The sequence below is a fragment of the Peromyscus eremicus genome, chromosome X (genome assembly GCF_949786415.1).
Source record: "Peromyscus eremicus chromosome X, PerEre_H2_v1, whole genome shotgun sequence".
Lineage (NCBI taxonomy): Eukaryota > Metazoa > Chordata > Mammalia > Rodentia > Cricetidae > Peromyscus > Peromyscus eremicus.
The window spans coordinates 63,350,435-63,372,749 of record NC_081439.1 but is presented as its reverse complement, the minus strand read 5'-3'; the positions used below and the strand labels follow the sequence as shown (position 1 = coordinate 63,372,749).

Genomic DNA, 22,315 nt, shown 5'->3' with positions numbered 1-22,315 from the left:
AGGGGTGGGGGGGAGGCGGGAGTGGAGGGAGCAGGAGGAGGGATGAGAGGGGAATCTGTGTTTGGTATGTAAAATGAATCAAAATATTTAAAAATGAATATTTGTTAAAGAAATACAAAATAACAGATATTTCTTATTTTTTCCCATGAGTCTCTGGTTTGGATCATTGTTTTATTTCTTCCTTTGAATAGTTCTTTCATTTTCCCTCTAATTCCAGTATAAATTCTACCTGTGGCTTTGTGCATTTCCTTGGCTCAACTACTTCATAACTAGCCTTCCAAAGAGACTCTTGAACAGCCATGAACTTTGAATCTTTCTGCTATAATTTTATTGTAACGCATTGCTATAATCTTCCTCAACCATGTACAGTTAGTAAATATACATAGATAAAAGTACATTCCATTATCAATAAATTTTAAAAGTATTTAATTATATTTTCCACAAGTACGGTATTCATGAGACTGAACTCTTTCAATGGCCCTCCTATGAGATAACCAATATACACAGATGTCAGTCATTGGTTAAAGAAACAATTATGTGCTGATTTTTCAATATACATTACCATCGCTTCTCGGTCTTTTGGCTAAGATCAAGTGTAGTATCTGTTCTTATCAGTTCAATATACATTACCAAGACGGATATTAACATTAAAATGAATTTAATTATATTTGTTGTCCTTTGTTTTCTCAAATGTCTAGCTCTTAAAATATCTGAGAGATTTTAAGAAGAAAATAAAGGAGAAACTAAAGAATTAAGCCTCAGAATAATGTTTAATATCAGCTAGTCTCCTAGGTACCTGAATAGTAGTGCAGTATATGAAGATCTCTTTCCCCTCAAAGTTATTCTCTTTGTCATTCACACGGCCTATTATACATTTTGATTTCCTAGAATGTTTTAATATGGTGGGGTAGTATCATTGATTCCAACTCCCTTAGAGTCCTAAACGTGGGATAACTGAGGTCAGTGGACATACAGCAGTACAGCTCACCAAAGTCAGGAAAGTGATGAGCCACAGATTATGACAAAGCATTTTATTTACTTCACAGTATCATCTAAAGGACAATGGGAACAAGGAGACCTGTGAATACAGCACAAAACAAAGCATATACTTACTTAAAACACTATGAGAATTTTCGCTAACTTTATTGTGTTTGTGTCACAATGTCAAAAGGTTGAACATATCTGAATGAGATCCCGCTATCTAAATTCACCATATAATGCTAGGTTGTGTTTGTCTATGGTGCTTTATTATACAAAGATTATCAAAACAGAAACAGGACTGATAATTGACCCTAGGGAAGAAAAACTGTCGGTGACTCGTTGTAGGCTGACAAAAGGGTCTTTCTGAAATTATAATAACACTAATTAACTAACGAAGATCATTCATATTACATATTCCCGAATTTTGAATGAAGGGTTGTTAAGTTGGAAATAAGAGAGAGACATGCAGAGACAAACAAGAAGTCCTTGACTGAGGTAGATATGCCATGAAAGAACAAATCCAAGGGTACAGAGGAGAGAGAGAAAAAAAGAGTGAAAAGTGTAGATAGGAAGGGAGGAAAGTAAAGGAGAAAGATAACGAGATGGGAAAGATTGAAAGATATATAGGACAGAAAGCCAGAGAAAGAGATAGGGAAAGAGAGAGAGAGAGAGAGAGAGAGAGAGAGAGAGAGAGAGAGAGAAAACAGTAGATATTTTTTATTTTGAAGAGAAACATTTTCTATTTCCAACTCTAATTCATACAAACTACTTCAAATTTTCTTTCTTTTTTTTAGTTTAAATATGTATAGTTGTTTATTATATGTATGTTTTTACCTCATTAGAGCTGTAATTTTTTTATTCTTTCTTTCTTTCTTTTTTATTAAGAAAACTTTTTCATTCATTTTACACACCAGTCAGAGATCCCTCTCTTCCCTCTTCCCACCCCCCAAGCTTCCTTCTCCCAACCTACCCCCTACTCCCCTCCACAAGAAGGCAAGGCCTCCCATGAGGAGGCACATCTGGTAGAGGCAAAGCTTCTTTGGAGCTTAAGTTTCAAGTAATTTAAGTGGAAGTAAATTGATTGGTTTTGTGGAACTGCTTTTCAAAGGACATAGAGAAGATAAGTGTCAGAATTACTCTAAACTTCATTTCACTACTCTAGGATGCCTTTAAGTCACTCAATACTCAGACAAACCCTTATGAATCATTACATAAACTTGCAGACATAAAATAACAGCAAGACTTTAAAATAGGTATTTTCAATTTGATGCATCCATCACAAGTTATGATTAATACCAAACAAATGTCTTTCCATCAATTTTTATCTCAGTATCTGTTAATATCTCTCAAGTAACACTCTTGGATCTATTGATATGTGATCTGAATAAAATCAAAGAGCGTTGTACTTCATTTGGTCATTTATTCACATTATAAGAAACATTGTATAAAACATAAAAATTGTATTGCATAAAATTGTATAAGCATTGTATAAAAAATAGAAAAATGGCTTTACTTACAATTCTGGACAAAATTGTCGAGAAAGTCCACCTCCACTTTCCATACAGCAGGGTCATACACCTATGTAGATTCAGCTCTGGGTCCCAGAGAGGTAATGAAGGAGTAAGTCCTGATCTACACCAGGGCCAAGACATCAGGGTAGGGAATCATAATTGATAAAGACTAATTTTCAGAGAGTCCTGTTACACCTCCATAAGGCCTTTAGTGTTATACTCAGTAGAAACCTTGCAAATGAAAAAAAAAGCTGTATATGAGCAAAGTTATCAGTTAAAGGTATACTGTTATAAGACTATTAAACTTTATAATATCACCCTTATTTTATCTAAAAAACAAAACTAATTAGTATATGAATAGAAATTACTCTTCATGAGAAAATAATTAAAACCTATCTGCAAAATAGTCCGTATTCCCAAAAGAAGACATCGAGCAAGACAACTTAAGATAAGCAAATGTGATAAAATTACAGCTTTCCTAACAATAGCAAGAAAAAGATGCTTCAAACAATATCAAATGAAAGAGGAAATGTACTAACAGCCACCACAACAATTCAAGGATACACAATAAGCTTTTATCTTCATACTCTTCATATGACAACAAGTTGTATAACTTAGAAGATATTTAATGTACTAAGAATTTTTCACAAAAACATAGGAGAAAAAAATTGCCAACAATATATATCTTAGTTAGGGTTTCTATTGCTGTGAAGAGATCCCATGACTATGGCAATTCTTATAAAGTAAAGCATTTTAATTGGAAATAGCTTACAGTTTAGTCCGTTATCATCATGGCAGAAAGCATGGCAGCATGCAGGACCTCATGGTGCTGGTGAAGGAACTGATAGTTATACATCTGAATCCACAAGCAACAGTAGGAAGAAGAAATGAACCAGTAGGCTTTGCTTGAGCTTCTGAAACCTCAAAGCGTGCCCCCCACCAGTGACACATTTCTACTAAGGCAACATATATTACAACAAAGCCACATCTCCAGTAATGCCACTCCTTATGAGTCTATGGGGGCCATTTTCTTTCTTTTTTTTTTCATTTTTCTTTAAGAAATTTTCTACTCACTCCACATACTATCCACAACCCCCCTCCTCCCTTCTCCCACTCCCAGCCCTCTTTCCGAAGCCACCCCACAACCCCACAACCACCAAATCGAGGTCTCCCATGGGGAGTCAGCAGAGCCCAGCACACTGAGCCTAGGCAGGTCCAAGCCCCTTCTCACTGCACCAAGACTGTGCATGGTGTCACACCACAGGCACCGGATTCCAGAAGCCTGCCCATAGACCAGAGACAGATCCTGATCCCCCTGCCTTGGTGCCCCCCAAAATAGTTTGAGCCAAACAACCATCTTCTGTATCCAGAGGGCCTAGTGCAGTCCCATGGGGGCTCCACAGCCACCAGTCCACAGTTCATGGGCTTCCACTAGTGTGGCCGGTCATCTCTGCATGTCCTCCCATCATGATCTCGATGTCCCTCGCCTGTGGTATCTGTCCTCTCTCTCATCAATTGGATTCCTGGAGCTCAGCCTGGTGGCTGGCCATGGATCTCTGTACTTGCCTCCATCAGTCACTGGACAAAGGCTCTATGATGACAGCTAGGTTATTTGCTAGGCTGGTCACCAGAGTAGACCGGTCCAGGCACTATGGGGGCCATTTTCATTCCAACCACCACAACATGTGATGACAGTGAACCTGTAATTAAAAAAATTATAAATGCTTAGGGTCAAATGGTTTTACTGTTGACTTCTTCCAAATGCTTAACGGAGACTAGCTTCAACATAATGTAACAAATTCTTTAAAATTTCTGCAGCACTGAAATTTGTTCACTTCCAAACTCATTTCATGATGCCAGCATTATTCTGATCCCAAATAAGGCAAAAACATTGCAAAAGGCAGCAGAAAAACAGAACATGATGAAAGTGTGATATATACTTGAGACAAAGTTTTTCAACCTATGCAATTCAAAATGAGTTATAGATATTAACAGAATTAAAGATAAAAATGATTATTTTAACAGTTTGTGAAAAGGCATTTGATAAGATTTAGGATACATCCATGATAAAAAAAAATAGGGGCTAACAAAGTCATGGGTCTTTGAAAAGAACCTAATATTGCCACTTTACTAGATCAGTATAATTCCTAATTACATTCTAAACATTATTCTAATACCCACAGATAAATGTATCTCTTACTCCTCATCGAAGAATCTTCTCCTTTTAACAAAGGGAGATTACCACAGAAAACCATAACTGGACACAATACAGATCAATAGATCATGGGGTGCCCTGCCCCCATGTAAATGTGTTCACAGCACAGCTCCTGCACTGAAGGCTCAGGGAACATCGTAAGAGAGGGAGTGGAAGGATTATAAGAGCCATCAGGAAATCTGCTATGAGACTTTGTCTCCCAGAAATGGCTGCCTAAATAAGACCTGAACACTGATAATATAAAAAACACGCTAACATGAAAGGGAGAAAATCTCATAGGACCTCAGTCTTAGACCAAGAACTACACACAACCAGTGACTGCTGAGAGAGGGAGAATTAATCTCTCCCAGAGATGAACCCCTAACTCGTTATGCAGTACAAAGTGGTCAGCCCTGAAAAAAAATTCATATACTTATAAATAACAAAAATGGACACATTAGGATATATAATACAAAATATATACAATATAATTTATATACACAATATAAAATACAAAATAAACACAAATATATATATATATATATATATATATATATATATATATATATGTATGCCAGCAATTTAAGTGGGAGCTGGGTGGTAGACACAGGATGAATTCAATGGCAGGCACATAGGAAGAGTTTGAGGGTGAAAAGGGAAGGATGAAGTGATCTAATTATATTTTAAGTAAAAATACATTTTTAAAAACATTCAAAAGACTAGGAATAGAATAGAATTTCTTCACTATAATGAATGTTATATGCAAAAACCCTATAGCTAGCATAATAATTAACAGCAAAAATATGAAAAAATTTCCTTTAGGATCAGGAACAAGGCAAAGATGCCCTCTCTTATAGTTTCCATTGAACACAGTACTTGGCATTCAAACCAGTATAATTTGGAATATAAGGTACAAAATAAATAATTAAACACACAAATTAGGTAAATAAAAAAATAAATAATGAAATTCATTGAGTCATGGTGGTAGATACCTGTAATCAGGATCAAGTCTAGCTTTAGTTTCACAGTGAGCTTTAAAGCAACCATATTTGCCTGAGATCCTTTTTCAAAAAAAAATAAGGTAAAGTAACATAAAATAAAGCAAAATTTCGAAATCAAAATGAATGGTTTCTTGGAATTTGGCCTTGTGTTGCAGGCTCGGGGCTACCCTGGTTCTTTCACACTGACCCTTCAGCTATTCCTCCTATGCCATATCTATTCCTTGTGACTCCCCAGAAACCCAGAGAACCTCTTTTTATCAGGGGCCCCCACAGCCACCACACTTGGGTGGGACCCAGGTAAATTGCCTGTGCCCCTGTTCCTTTCCTCTGCCATCGCTAGAGTATCTCAGACCTGCTACTGCCTATCCACCTCAGCCATTGCCCCTAGCTCATCTATATCCCTTTTAAGAAATATTGCTACCCTGTTACCTATGCATCCCACTGTACTAATCTTTGGCTACTTGGGTCTGAAATTAGAGCTCCAACCAGAACTTCAGATTTGGGACTAGCTGGAGACTGGACCCTAAAATCCAGAGTGACCCCAAGACTGAAAAGCAAGCATCATTATTCTTGTACACAATCTATTAGATTGTAGCAACAACAAAAGAATAGAACACTCACCCAACAAAGGTGAGATCAGATATCTACACCAGGAAACATGACAAATGTCTTAACTTCAGACGCCTACATCCTGGCACAAAAACAAACAGGAATAATCAATGTAATATACTCTTAGAGAAACCAGTGACCCTATTATAATATGCCCCAAGAAAACAAATTTAGCTGAAGCATCAGATAGGGACTCCAAAATAGCAATTATGAACACATTCAAGAACTTTAAAGATAATATGAATAAATGATTCAATGAAAACAAAAACAAAGCTTAAAACAGAAGGAGGAAAACAATTGAAGATATGAAAGTAGAATTTATCAAAGAAATAGAATCACAAGGGAAAAGCTAAAATGAAATAAAACTTGAAGTGAAAAATTCAGGAAGTTAAAAGATTAAAAGACATGGAAGAACGAATTTCAGGTGTTGAAGATGAGGATAGGTGTTGAAGATGTTGAGATAAGAAGAAATGGATAGCTCAGGCAAAGAAAATGTTAAATGTAAAATAATTTGGACACAAATCACCAAAGATATCTGGGACACTATGAACAGGCTAAACAGGAATAATAGGCATAGAGAAAGGACCAGAAACCAAGGTCAGGGTCAGACATAGAATACAATTAAAAAAAAAAAAACATGGGGAAATTTCCCCAAGGTAAAGAAAGGAATGTCAGCCAGGCGGTGGTGGCACATGCCTTTAATCCCAGCACTTGGGAGGCAGAGGCAGGTAGATCTCTGTGAGTTAGAGGCTAGCCTGGGCTACAGAGTGAGTTCCAGGACAGGCACAAAAACTACACAGAGAAACCCTGTCTTGAAAAACCAAAAAAAAAGAAAGAAAGAAAGAAAGAAAGAAAGAAAGAAAGAAAGAAAGAAAGAAAGAAAGAAAGAAAGAAAGAAGAAGTCTATCAAGGTGCAAAAGTGCAAAAGGCACACAGAACACCAAATCCAGGACCAGAAAAGAAACTTCCCATGACACATGATAATCAAAACACAAAATGGTAGAACAAGAAAAAATATTGAAAGCTATAGGGAAAAAGACCAAGTCATATATAAAGGAAGGTCATTAGAGTAACATGTGACTTTCCAGTGGAGACTCTGAAAGCCTGAAGGGCCTGGATGGATGTTCTACATGCTCTGGGAGACCACAGATTCCAGTATAAAATACCCTGTCCAGCAAAATTGTCAATCACAATTGATGGATCAAGAAAACCATTTCATGATAAAAACAAATGTAAATAATTATTGTCTACCAACCAAGATTTACAGAAGACATTAGAATTAGAGCTTTTTTTCCCAACATAATATTTTTATTTTTTTAGGAATTTCACGTAATACACCCCAATCACATTCACTTCCCAGTCCTCCCAGTTTCAACCCCACTCTTGTTACCTACCCCCCAGAAAAAAAAACAAGAAGAAAAAAATATACCAAGTCCAACTTGTGTTGCCCATATACTCGCTGGAGCATGGCAAAATTGAAGTGGCCAGCCCTTAAAGATAACTCAGTTTTTTCCCTCCCACATCTGCACCAGAAACCATCAGCTGTGAAGAGCTTCATTTCAGGATCCCTATCACAGTTTTTAAGAGTTCTCTTCAATGGCTTCCTGTCTAGACTGTTTCTTTTTGGGTGATGAGGGGTTAAACTTCAGTAGGAAGAGAAAGCTAACTACACTGAAGAGGACACAAGGACTAAGTAATCCTAGATCAGTCCATTGAAAGAGAAGAAAAAATCCTACCACCACAAAAAAGTAACAGAAATTAATAATCCTTACTCAGTAATAAATCTGAATATTAGTGGTATTGATTCTCTAATAAAAAGACAGAAATATTACGGACTGGAAAATAGGATACTTCTTTCTGCTGTATCCAAGAAACACACATGACCATCCAGGAAAAATATCACCTTAATGTGAAAGGATGGGAAGGGAGCATTCTAAGCAAATAGCATCAAGAAGTAAGCAGGTTTAGTCATTTTAATAACTGACAAGATAGACTTCAACCCAAAACTAATCAGAACAGATAAGGAAGACCACTACATACTAATTAAAGAGAAATTTCATCAAAATGATATTACAAGTCTAAACATTTGTGTACTAAACATAAAGGCATCCAAGTTCAGAAAAGAAATACTCTTACATCTACAAATCACATATTGATCCTAAACAATGTTAGCGGGTTACTTCAATACACCACTCTTGCCAACAGACATGTCATCTAGACAAAAATTAATCAGGAATCCTGGAGTTAAATTAAGATCATAAAACAAAAGGAACTAATAGACATCTACAGAACATTCCATGCAAACACTGAAGAATGCATGTTCTTCTCAGCGTCTCTTAGAACTTTTTCCAAAATTGACCGTAATTAGGACAAAAAGCAAGTCTTTTTTTTTCTTTTTGACCCAGGGCCACACTATGTAGCCCATATACACAGATGCTTAAAATTAGAAGGTAAACGTTATAATGGATGGACTTTTTCATTAGCTTATCAGTAGAAATAATTGCATACTATATTCTTATACAGAAAGTTCTTGTGCTCTTTAAATTCTTATATTTTTATCATAAACCTGTGAAAATGTAGAAAATTTAAAAGATAATAAGTTCAGGAAGTATACATAGTTAGACATTTTTAATTGAAATTTAAGGAATAATCATACAGTATGTAATAAAACATATGAGAAAATTCTAGAAAAACGAACTGTTACAACATGAAACAGTCTGTAATCTTGGATTCACACTAAGAAATTCTCCAGCAAATACTAGTTAAATGACTTCAAATTTATTTCTGCTCTGACATTATCTACTTGGATGTAGATTATATGACAAGGTGAAAAGATCAATCCCACAAAACATCCCATTCTTCTGATGTCAGTTGCAAGCACATGTTTTGCTTTGTGTTTTTGACCTTCCGCTATAAATTAGTTCTCCAGGTACCCTTCATTGAGTTCAAATAATTTGTGAGAAGAAGAAAGATTACTCAAATAGAAAGGAAGAATGAAAGGAAGAAAAGAAGGGAGACAGGGAGGGATAAAGTAAGGAAGAAGGAAGGAAGGAAGGAAGGAAGGAAGGAAGGAAGGAAGGAAGGAAGGAAGGAAGGAAGGAAGGAAGGAAGGAAAAGACAAAAGACAGCCCACAAACTATTTCAGAGGAGCAAGTCTCAGCACAGAAACAAAAGTACTATGAGAAGCCACAACAGCATGCTCCATAAGAAAAACTACTAATCCATCCCATATCTGTTTTCTAATAGGCACCCAACAGCCACCACACTCAATAGGGACACAAGTAAACTGTCAGAATCCTCTTTTCTGTCTTCCATCCTTGTCTTTCTAGGGGTATCCAGAGTCATACCTCCACCAGTGTCCCAGCACATCTACATTCCTCTGTGATGTGCTACCATCTCCAGGCCCAGTTCCTGCCAGGACCCCATAGACATGCCACCAAACATGGTAGGGATCTAGATACTAGACCTGCACTGTCCAACCTCTCCCTACTCTACTACAGATGATATTGTCATATCCAACCTCCAGGCCTTGCCCAGAAATTATATCCTCTGTCCAGATTCAGTTCAGTAAATTCCTAATGAACGTTCTTAACCCTGATATGCTTGTATCCCCCCACTCCCATACCCAGACCTAGGCCAAGTTGTGCTCTGAGGAACACAGAAATCAAAGAAACAATCATAAACTTCATCAAAGAATTCAAGGAATTTAAAGAAGACACAAACAAATAGTTCAATGAACTTAACAAGAATAGTAACAAGCACCAAAGTGATGCCCAAGCAAACACAAATATACAGGTAAATGACATGATGAAAAGACTTCAAGATTTGAAAGCTGAATTCAATATACAGACAGAAATACCAAAGAGAATGTCAGTTGAAATGAATGGAAGCAATGATTAAAGATTAAAGATTAAAGAGCAAATTAAAGAGCAGAAGAAACATAGCCAAATGACTATAAATGAAGCAAAGCTCTACTTACTGAAACAAAACTAAGAATGCAAACCAAAACAACAATAGCAACAAGAAAATGAATGCAATCAATGCATACTTCTCACTAATAACTCTAAGTATCAATGGCCTCAACTCTCCAATCAAAAAGCACAGGTTAGCAAATGCCTTAAGAAACAAAAATCATATTTCTACTATCATGGATACTCATATTTAAAGATAAACATCCCTTAAAATGAAAGGAAAGAAAAAAGGGATTTCAAGCAGATGGAACAAGGAAGAAAGCAGGCATATTTTGTAGAATATTAGTTAAAGATACGTTACATTTTTTATGCTGTGGAATATTTGTTTAATGATACAAAGATGTATTGCATTCTTCTGTGCTGCATTTGTTTAACTCTATGAAGCTGTGTTACTTTGCCTGTCTAAAAACCTGCTTGGTCTAATAAAGAGCTGAATAGTTAGGCAGGAGAAAGGATAGGTGGGGCTGCCAGGCAGAGAGAATAAATAGGAGAGAGAAGAGGGAGGAGCAAGAAGGAAAAGGAGAGAGGACACCTGGGGTTCCACCGCCCAGCTACACAGCAAGCCAAGGAGTAAGAAGTGTAGAAAGGTAAAAGCCCAGAGGCAAATGGTAGATGGGATAACTTAAGAAAAGCTGGCTAGAAATAAGCCAAGCTAAGGCCAAGCATTCATAAGTAAGAATAAGCCTCTGTGTATTTATTTGGGAGCTGGGTGGTGGGCCCCCAAAGAACAAAGCAGGAAAAAAAAACAACTACAGGCATTCTATACTGATAACTGACAGAATAGATGTCAACAATAGCAACAACAAAATTAGTGCAATTAAAATTAATCAGAAGAGATAAAGAATGACATTTCATTACAATCAAGGTAAAAATTAAACAATAAGAAATTACAATTTCTGAACATAAATGCACCAAACTCTAGTTTACTTGATAACACAAAAATGCAATCCCAATAAAAATTCCCATCTCCTTTATCACAGAAATAGGAAAAAAAATCTTAAAATTCATATGGAAACACAAAATATCCCAGGTAGCCAAAACAACCCTGAGAAAAAAGAACAATACTGGAGGAATGGTCATTCCTGATCTCAAAATGTATTATAGATCCATAGTAACAAGAAGAAAATGGGACTGGCACAAAAACATCCACATACATATGCTCAGTGCTAATTGGACTCGGTAGGTTATAAAAGAAAAGCATATGAATTTGGGAGGGTAATATGGGCGGGATATGGAAAAACTTGGAGTAGGGGTGAGCATGGTCAAAATACATTGTATACATGTATTTAATTCTCAAAAAATAGATAAAAGATAACTTTAAAATATAGAATCTGTACAGTTGAAGAAACAATGATACAACTGATCCAGTCTGAGCAACATTAGAACATTTATTTTAAAAAAATTATAGAACGAGTCAGCACCAGGTTTTCTGTGTATATATTGATACCTTTCAATTTAGCACTTTCATGGGACTCTTTAATTTGTGAGAGACTGAGTTTGATTCTTGTGCCTTCTCTTGAAGCTCTTTTCCTTCTGTTGGTTTGCCTTGTACACTTTGATGTGATGTTTTTTTATTTTATCTTATAATATTTATTTTGTTACATTTTGTTGTTTAAATACACTGAAAAAAACGAAGAAAATAGTACAAAATTCAACAACTCTGCAAAATTTATGAAATTAATATTTTAAGCTGAGAATTAATTGTCTAAAAGAACATTTGAAAAAAAAAAAAACGATTGAAAATTTCCCCAGCTGACAAAGGGACAAGACTGTTGATCCACAAAGCTGAACAAATCCCCAGTAGTGCACATGCCAAGGGATCCATTTTAAGGCACATAATAATTAAACTTTGAAACTGAAAATCATAAAATTATCTGAAAAGCATACTCATATAACCTCTAGAGGACTGCCAATGGATTTCTCATCTGAAATCACAGAAGGCTGAATAAAATGGGACAAAAAATAGCAAGTGCTGGAAAAAAAGAATTACCAATTTAGAATTCAATATACAATAAAAATAGTCTTCAAGAATGTAAAGAAAATAAAGACATTGTCAAGAGACACAGAATTTATTGCTAGTAAATGCACCCTTACAACTATCTGTAAGAATTTTGTACTGACAAGACTGCTCACTGGGTAAAGGCATTTGGTACCAAGATTGATAGTTTGAATTTGATCCCTCAGACCCTACATAATGCAAGGAGAAAACTGGCTCCTGCAAGATATTCTCTGACTTGTGCATGTGCATGTTATTGCACATGTAGACATGATTGCTCTCACCCAAAAGTGAATAAAACGTAATAAAGAACCTTTTAGAAAGTATGAAATTCATTTGAAATACAATATCATGACTCAAAAAACACTGAAGGATGAAAGTGTTTATTTTGGCTTAGAGCTCCAAAAGAATATAGTGTATCACAGTAGGGGAAGACATGGCAACATACGTGGGAAGAAGCATGGTGGCAAGAAAGATGTCTTAGTTACTGTTCTATTGCTGTGAAGAGACACCATGACCAAGACAGCTTTTATAAAAGAAATCATTTAATTGAGGGCTTGCTTACAGTTTTAGAGGGTTAGTCCATGATCATCATAACAGGAAGCAGACAGACATGGCTCTGGAGCAGTAAGAAGATGAGAACTTTATATCATGATCTGAAGTCAGCAAGCAGAGAGAAATAGAGATACAGAGAGAAAGACAGACACATACAGAGAGAGATACACAGAGATAGACAGAGACACAGAAACAGAAAGAGAGATAGAGAGAGACAGATATATCTTTAATCTAGAACTTTTAAGGTGGGAAGATACACTTTTAATCTAGGCCACACCTGCTGGCAGCCTATATAAAGGACATGGAAGAAGGAAGCTGTTTCTCTTTGCCTGCTTGCTCTTGCCCTTGCTGGCAAATCTATTCCTTCACTAGCATTAGAGCCTACTTCTTTAGAATTTTGGTTTATACTGAAGACCAGCTGAGACATACAGCCTCATTGAGTGAACAACTACTGGATTCTTGGAATTGCATTGGTAGACAGATATTGTTGGACTAACTGGACCACAGTCTGTAAATTATTCTGATAAATCATCTGTGTGTGTGTGTGTGTGTGTGTGTGTGTGTGTGTGTGTGTGTGTGTGTGTGTGTGTGTGTGTGTACATATATATGAAGTATCTGGGATAAGCTTTCCAATTTGCCAACACCTACAGTTACTGAAGCCTCTCCTGGAAGCTTGGAAAGCACTGAAAGCCAAGCCCATGATGTGAACTATTTTACAAATTTGAGACAAATTCTTTTGATTACTCTCATTCACCAGTTGTGAGAGGCAATGGATTTGGTGACTCTGTACCTAAAACTTGTGACAATTTGTGGAAAAACAAGGAAAATGATGATGCTGTCTGGTTGTTCTTAGCATCTCTATACAAATTGACAATGCGCAGGAAAGATCTCTGTGATAAAACTAACCAACTTCTAGTATCTCAGAATATGTTGAATGACAATGAACTTAGTGATAAATATGACTGATTTCAAATGTGCATAAATCATCTGAAGGTTTCTAAGTTTACCCTGGAAGAGAATCTTCTGTCCAGCAGCCACAGAGCTCAAGTTGCAGAAAATCAAATTGAAGTCCTTGTTATAAGGTTGGATGAATTAAAATGAAAATTCAAGTCTCAGGCTCAGAAGGTGTTTATGGTTAAAGTAAGGGCATTGATAGGTAAAATAATAGGATCCTCCAGCCTCAGCAGAGGACTATGTCCACTCCCACCCCATGAAACGTCTTTTCTGTCTTTGAGGAAATTAATCTTTCATTATCTACTGAACAAGCAGTGATTTTCTCTGAAGAAAATGCCCAGCAAGACAATACTGATGTCCCTCAGAACCCACCAATAGTTGTATCTAGACCTATAACTAGACTTAAACATAAGCAGGCATCTAGACAGAAGATAGAAAGTATAGTCTATGAGAAGGGGTGATACACTATTAAAGAAAGTAATGAGCTTGTTAATTCATTCAAGCAGAAGTCTTGGAAATATGTGTGGGCATGGATTTTAAGGGTGTGGAATAACAGTGAGAGGAACATAAAACTGGATCAAGCTGAGTTTATTGATACAGGCCCTCTGAGTGGAGATTCTAGGTTTAATATGGAAGCTGGCACTGTTTTAAAATGTGTCAAAAGTTTGTTTGAATGGCTAGAAAAGCTGAAAGGAAGCCTTTAGAGTTGCCTCTGGCCAAGGAAATTTGTAAATCAAAAAGAATATCACATCCCTGATGAAAATGCAAAATTAGTGCCACCGTCAAGGACTTGAAAGGTGCAGGGGTGGTGGTTCCCACCACAGCTCCCTTTAACTCACCTATCTAGCCAGTTGAGAAAACAGATGGATCATGTTGCCTCTCAAAAACTCAATCAAGTAGTGACTCCAATTACAGATGCTGTACCAGATGTAGTGTCCTTGCTTGAGCACATTAACACCTCTTCCGGTACATGGTATGCAGCTATTGATCTAGAAAACGCCTTTCTCTTGGTTCTTGTCCATAAGGACCACCAGAAGCAATTTGCTTTCAGTTGGCAAGGCCAGCAGTATACCTTTACAGTTTTCCCTCAGGGATATATTAATGCTCCAGACGGTGTCATAACTTAGTTGGAAGGGATCATGATCATCTATCTCTTCCACAAAACATCACACTGGGGTACTATATTGATGACATTATGCTGATCGGACCAAGTGAGCAGGAGGTAGCAACCACTGTGGACATGTTTGTCACACATGTGTATATCAGAGAGTGAGAAATTAACCTAAACAAAATTCAAAAGCTTTCCACCTCACTGAAATTCTTAGGAGTCTAGTATGTGGGACATGCAGAGATATTTCTTCTAGGGTGAAGGATGTGCTATTGCACCTGTCCCCTACCACCATCAAGAAAGAAGTACAACATTTAATGGGCCTATTTGGATTCAGAATAAAGCACTTTCCTTACTTGAGTGTGTTATTCCAGCCCATATAAGTGACTCAGAAAGCTACTAACTTTGAGTGTGGCCTGGAGTAGGAGACAGATCTTCAACAGATCTTGGATGCTATGCAAGCTGCTATATCACTTGGACCATAAGATTCAGCAGACCCAATAGTACTTGATGTGGCAGTGTCAGATTGGGATGATGTTTGGAGCCTTTGCAGGCCCCTATAGGTGAATTATAGAAAAGACCTTTGGGATTTTGAAGCAAGGCTTCTGCAGCATCTGCAGACAATTGTCCCCCCATTTCAGAGACAATGCTTGGCCTGCTATTGGGTCTTAGTGGAAACTGAACACTTGACAATGAGCAACCAAGTTACCATACAACCTGAGCTGCCCATCATGAGCTGGGTCCCTTCTGACCCATCAAGTCTTAAAGTGAGATGTGCACAGCAGCAATCCATTGTCAAATGGAACCAGTCAAGTTACATGAAAACGTTCCCCAAATACCTATGGTTTATCTTCCATTACAATGCTTTCTGCACCCAAACATATACCTATAGTATAATGATGTTTTCTCTGTGATGGGTTAACCAAGGAATAGAAGACTAGGGCCTGGTTTGCTGTTGGTTCTGCATGTTATTCAGGCAACACCCAGAAGTAGACAGCTGTAGCATTACAACCCCTTTCTGAAACAACACTGAAAGATATGGATGAAGGGAAATCTTCACAGTGGGCAAAACTTCGGACAGCACACATGCTCATAAATTTTGTTTGGAACAAGAAATGGCCAAGTGTGTGATTGTTCACTAATTCAAGGGCTATAGCCAATGGATTTGCTAAATGTTTAGGGACGTGGAAAAAGCATGGTTGAAAAAATTGGCGAGAAAGACATCTGGGGAAAAAGAATGTGGAGAGATCACTTTCAATAGACAAGGGATGCAAAGATATTTGTGTCTAATGTAAATGGCCATTAAAATGTGATTTCATCAAAGGAGGGATTCAATAATCAAGTAGATAATATGACCCTTTCTGTAGAATGTCAACCTCTTTCTCCACTCATTCCTACCATTGTCCAATGAACCCATGAATAGGGCAGCCATGGTGGTAGAAATGGAGCTTATTCATGGGTTCCACAACAAGGACTGACATTACAAAGACTGGCCTGGCTACAGCTGCTGTTGAGTGTCTAATATGCCAACAACAGAGACCAATACTGAGCCCCAGATATGGCACCATTCCTCAGGGTGACCAGTCAGCAACCGGAAGGCAGGTTTACTAGATTGGACCACTTTCTTAGTGGAAAGCACAACATATTGTCCTTGCTGGAGAAGATATTTATTCTGCTTCTGGATTTGCCTTCCTGCATGTAAGGCTTCTGCCCAGACTACCAGCCATGGATTTACAGAATGCCTTATCCCCCATCATAGTATTCCACACAGCATTGCTTCTGACCAAGAAACTCACTTCACAGCCAGAGAAATGTGACAGTGGGTCCACGATCATGGGATCAACTGATCTTACCACATTCCCTACTATCCTGAAGCAGCTGACTCAATAGAAAGATGGAATGGCCTTTAGAAAACACAGTACTAATTAGGTGGCAGCAGCCTGGAGGGCTTGGGCAGGATTCTCCAGAAGGGACTTTATGCTTTGAATCATCACATAATATATGGTACAGTTTCTCCCATAGCCTAGGTTCACAGGTAGAAGTATAAAGAGGTGAAAAGAGAATGGTTCCACTCACTACCACCCCTAAACTAGGAAAAATTTAGCTTCCTGTTCCCAAGAACCTTAAGGTCTTCTAGCCTAGAAGTTTGATTCCAGATTGAGGAGAGCTCCTACTAGAAGACACAACAAACATTCCATTGAAGTGGAAGCAAATTTTCCTCTGGCCACTCTGGGCTTCTGATACCCTTAAGCCAATAGGCTAAGAATAATAACAGTGTTAGGAGGGGTAATTGATTCAGATTACCAAGGGGAAATTGGAATGCTTATCTATAGTGTTGGTAGGAAAGATCATGACTGGAGAGTAGGAGATCCATTAGAATGTCTCTTGGTACCACCATGTCCTGTGATTAAAGTCAGAAACTGCAACAGCCTAATCCATGCAGGATGACAAAAGGTACAGACCCTTCAGGAATGAAGGTATGGGTCACTCCTCCAGGAAAAATGCGAAGACCTGCTGAGGTCCTTGTTGAGAGTTGCGAAATACAGAATCAGTATAAATACCATCTAAGGCTACATGACCAGTTGCAGAAATGAGGACTATAACTGACAAAAGTATTATCCTCAAATTTTTAAAGAACGTGTTTGTACAATATGTGTGCTTTCTTTCCCCAACTTCTTTATCACATAATGCAGCATTAATTAAGAGAATATCAGTGATTGTTTTATTTAAGTTTGAGATGCTAGAAGAATGTTCCTCAAGGTACATTTCCACCTATTCTAAAATTTAAAATGTGTTTGCAGTTATATAAGAGATAGTTATCATGTTTGGTATAATTATGACCTGGTTAAATTATATAATGCATTCGCTGTTTTACATAGGATGGTTATATCATGTTAGGTATAATTATGACCTGGTCATTGTTTTAATTTGTAAATTAAGCATGGTATAAGTAAATATGTTTGTGTGTCAAGTTGGCAAGGGGTGGACTTGTGATGGCAATTCTTGGCTACATCTAGGTCTAACTAAAACTCAAGTGAGTGGGTACACCTGTGTGGAATTTTTCTTAATTAAATCATTTATAATTGGAAGAAAAAATTTAGTGAATCTTTTGAGGTGGAAAAATAGGCCTTTAATCTTGGCCACACTTTCTGCTGGCAGCCTATATAAAGGATATAGAAGAAGGAAGCTTTTGTTCTTTGTCTGCTTTCTTTCCCTCTCATGAGAAAATCCATTCCTTCATTGGCATTATATCCTACTTATTTGGGATTCTGGTATATACTGAAGACCATCTGAGATATCCAACCTTGTGGACTGAACAAATACTGGTTTTTGGACCTTGCATTGGTAGATAGCCATTGCTGGACTAGCTAGATCATAGCCTATAAGCCATTCTAATAAATTCTCTTTAGATGTATATATTCGTTCCATTAGTTCTATTCCTCTAGAGAACCCTGACTAATACACCTGGGAAACAGAAGTGCCTGTGAGAATATAGACATTGAGAATATCACATAAACACTATGCTTTAATTGGTAAAACATTTCCCATGTTTGTGTAAAATGACACCAAGAATACCATATTTAGAGTTCCAGAATGTGAGACAAGAGAACGGAGTAAAAATATTTGGGAAACAAATGGCCAAGATTTCCCAAACATAATGAAAGACAATCAGTGCATACACACAAAAAACCCTTAAAATCTCCAAGTTGGATACACACAAAGGCATTCATATTTAGGTACAGCATAATAACACTTTCAAATGCCTAGAACTAAAAGACAATAGCTTTTATTTGTGGTGATATTGTGTTTCCCCCAAATATTGTGCACCTTAATAAACTTATCTAGGGTCAGAGAACAGAACAGCCACTAGATACAGAAGCCAGAATGGTGGCACACACACCTTTAATCCTAGCATTCCAGAAGCAGAGATCCGTCTGGATCTCTGTGAGTTCAAGGCCACACTGGAAACAGCCAGGCATGGTAACAAGAGCCTTTAATCCCAGGAAGTAATAGCAGAAAGCAGAAAGGTATTTAAGGCGTGAGGACCAGGAACTAGAGCTGGTTAAACTTTTAGGCTTTTGAGCAGCAGTTCAGCTGAGATCTATGAGGCTTCCAGTCTGAGGAAACATGATCACCTGAGGAATTGGTGAGGTGAGGAAGCTGTGGCTTGTTCTGCTTCTCTGATCTTCCAGCATTCACCTCAGTATGTGGCTCCAGATTTGTTTTTATTAATAAGACCTTTTAATATTCCTGCTACATTTATTTACACAAAGAAATTGAAAGCAATAGCATGAGTTGCATTGCTATATAAAAGACTAATAAACAGAATTTTAACTACATGAAAGACTAATAAACAATTTTATCTCTTTTTTATCTAACTATTTAAATAAACAAAATAATAGCATTAATGTAACAACAATAAACTGCCAATGGGGTATTTTATGTCACTAAGTAATTCATATGATTATCATTGGTGTATATTATTGAAATTGAGACCATATTAACCCAAAATAATATGTTCAATTTAATGTTTAAAGATACCACTAAGAAAACATCCTAAAATACATAGTGAAAACATTAAAAACATAAAAGGCGAAGTCTAGAGAGATAGTTCAGTAGATAAAGCACAATTGTAAGTACCTGAATTTGTATCAACCGAATCTACATAAAGCTGGATGTGGTAGCATGAATCTGTAATCTCCATGATCCTGTGGTGAGATAGGAGATAGAGACATAAGAATCCTGAGAAATTCCTAGGCCAGCTAACCTGGTATACAATGTGCTGAACAACAGATACCTTGTATCAAACAAGGCAGTAAATGTTAAGTGAGTACCGACATCCATGTTTGTCTGCGGATGCATATACGCACACACTGTGCCACGTGCATACCTGCATTCATGTACATGCATATGCACACACAAAGAAATATAAAAAATAAATAAAATGTATTGGTGAAATTATTAAGGCCACCCCACATAGTTAAAAGGAAGGTTTATTTTGTGGGATAACTTACAAGTGAATGGATAGTTTACAGAGTCTGGGAAAGGCATGGCACAGTCCGGCAGTGTTCTCTGGAGAAGTCTGCTCAGTCTACCTCCAGTGTCCAGGGTCCAGGAACTAAGAAGGCCATCACATCCGGATCTCGGGTCTCCATGCACCTCCCTTGGCCCCACCTTGTAGGCGTGACAGTTACCAAAGCCTCAATGGGGGTTGGAACTTCCAGATCAAAGCTGGAATGGCTATCCACTACAAAAATGAAATTATACAATGAACATTTCTGCTTAACATAAAGTAAAGATACAATGGATGAATACAGGAATAAAAACATGAAGTTTGTAATTTACAAAAAGAGTATATATATTGATTTTATCAATAATTACATATAATCATTTTTTAATGTAACAAATTGCTGTAAATGAAGTGACATACATAAAAAGGCTGTGTTGTTTTACTGGCAGCACAGTGGCTGCCCCTGAATCTACTGCTGTCTCAGTGGCTCCACAGTAATCTCCTTGCTTCTCAGGCCAAGACAGGACTTCTATATCCCTGCTGTGGGATAATGCTTTTGTACACTGATTTAATAAAACACTGATTGGCCAGTAGCCAGGCAGGAAGTATAGGCAGAATAAGCAGACAAGGAGAATTCTGCAAAGAAGAAGGCTGAGTCAGGAGATGCCAGCCTGCCATCCAGGGAACAGCATGTAATAGCACACAGGTAAAGCAATGGAACACGTGGCAACATATAGATTAACAGAAATGGGCTGAGTTTAAGTATAAGAGCTAGTCAGTAGTAAGCCTGAGCTAATGGCCAAACAGTTTTAATTAATATAAGCCTCCATGTGTTTACTTGGGTCTGAGCAGCTGCAGACTGGGTGGGATACAGGAAAACTCCAACTACACATCCCACTGCCTCTGCCACTGCTATCAAATGCAAGTTTTAACTAAGGCTCTACCATTCTATTTTATCAATAAACACTCAGGAGCCCAGTGCTGCTGTGAAAACCTGCTAGCTCAAAGAGGCAAAAAAAGTACACAGCTGCTTCTTCCTTTGCCACCTTCTTGCAGCCATCCCAAACCAAAAAGGACCACCAAACTCAACATCCCTCCTTACTACTTCCTGTGTGTCTCTCTATCCATCTTCCTAACTTCCGCCTACTCTGGCTTTTTTTCAGTCAACTGGTTTCTTGCCCTGACTCTTGACCTATGGTGGATTTTATTTAATCTTTTAAAGGGGTATAATAGGGATGAAATATGCCACAACTGAAAAGACGTTTTTTCCAGTAAATAACATAGTCTCAGAGTTCAAAGTATGATTACAATATCCTGTAACAAGGCTACATTTATTATCTTATAAATCTTGTAAGTTACACTTTCAATATGTTTCTCACTAAGTTAAGACAAAAGTATAAAAGCCAAGTATAGTGTCATACACCTCTAACCCCAGAGGATTAAAGAGACAGAGGATACAGAGGTTCTGTGAGTTTGAGGCCAAGCTAGTCTATATAGCGAGTTCCAGGTCAGACAGGGCTACATAGTGAGACCCTGTCTCAATAAAAAAGAAAAAGGACAAGCACTAATGTATTCTTTTGAGGATATTTTCAAGGATAAACTATTCCCAAGGTCCTTTTACTTTCTAGATGCTAATCACACACATTAATTAGTGGTACGATATTGCCATTTGCAAAACCAGTAAAAGCATTATATTTTTTTTGCCTTTCTTACATACCCATGTATTTTTCAGACTGACTAGCCTCAGGAAATATTTTCCATTTATAAAGCATTAGGTGTCTCCCTAACCCCATAATGATTCCCTCTATCAAGGTATCTCTTTCCTTGCTCTCCCGCTCCAGTGCTAGGGAAATTCCCAGGAACCTATAAGAATGAACCCAGCTAAGACTCCAAGCAGTAGTGGAGAGGGTCCCTGAACTGGGCTTCCCCTGTAATCAGATTGATGACTACTCTAATTGTCATCACAGAATCTTCACCCAGTAACTGATGGAAGCAGATGCAGAGATTCACAGCAAGCACTAAGTGGAGCTCCTGGAGTCAGTTGAAGAGAGGGAGGAGGGATTATATGATCAAAGGGGTCAAGATCATGATGGGGAAACCTACAGAGACAGCTGACATGAGCTAGTTGAAGCTCACTGACTCTGGACTGACAGCTGGAGAATCTGCATGGGACCAAAGTAGGCCTTCTAAATGTGAGTGACAGTTGTGTGGCTTGGGCAGTATGTGGGGTCACTGGCAGTGGGACTAAGATCTATCCCTAGTGCATGAACTGGCTTTTTGGAGCCCATTGTCTATGGAGGGATTGTAGGGCCTTGGTCCTGCCTCGACTTGATATGCCAGACTTTATTGACTCCCTATGGGAGGCCTTACCCTCTCTGAGGAGTGGATGGGGGTTGAGGGGGAGGTGGAAGGTGAGCAGGAGGA

General features: G+C 37.8%; 1 pseudogene; it reads left to right on the top strand.

Moving 5' to 3' along the window:
• The first annotated feature begins 563 nt into the window (after positions 1-563).
• Positions 564-680, top strand: LOC131900341 (U2 spliceosomal RNA; annotated as a pseudogene).
• The last annotated feature ends 21,635 nt before the right edge of the window (positions 681-22,315 follow it).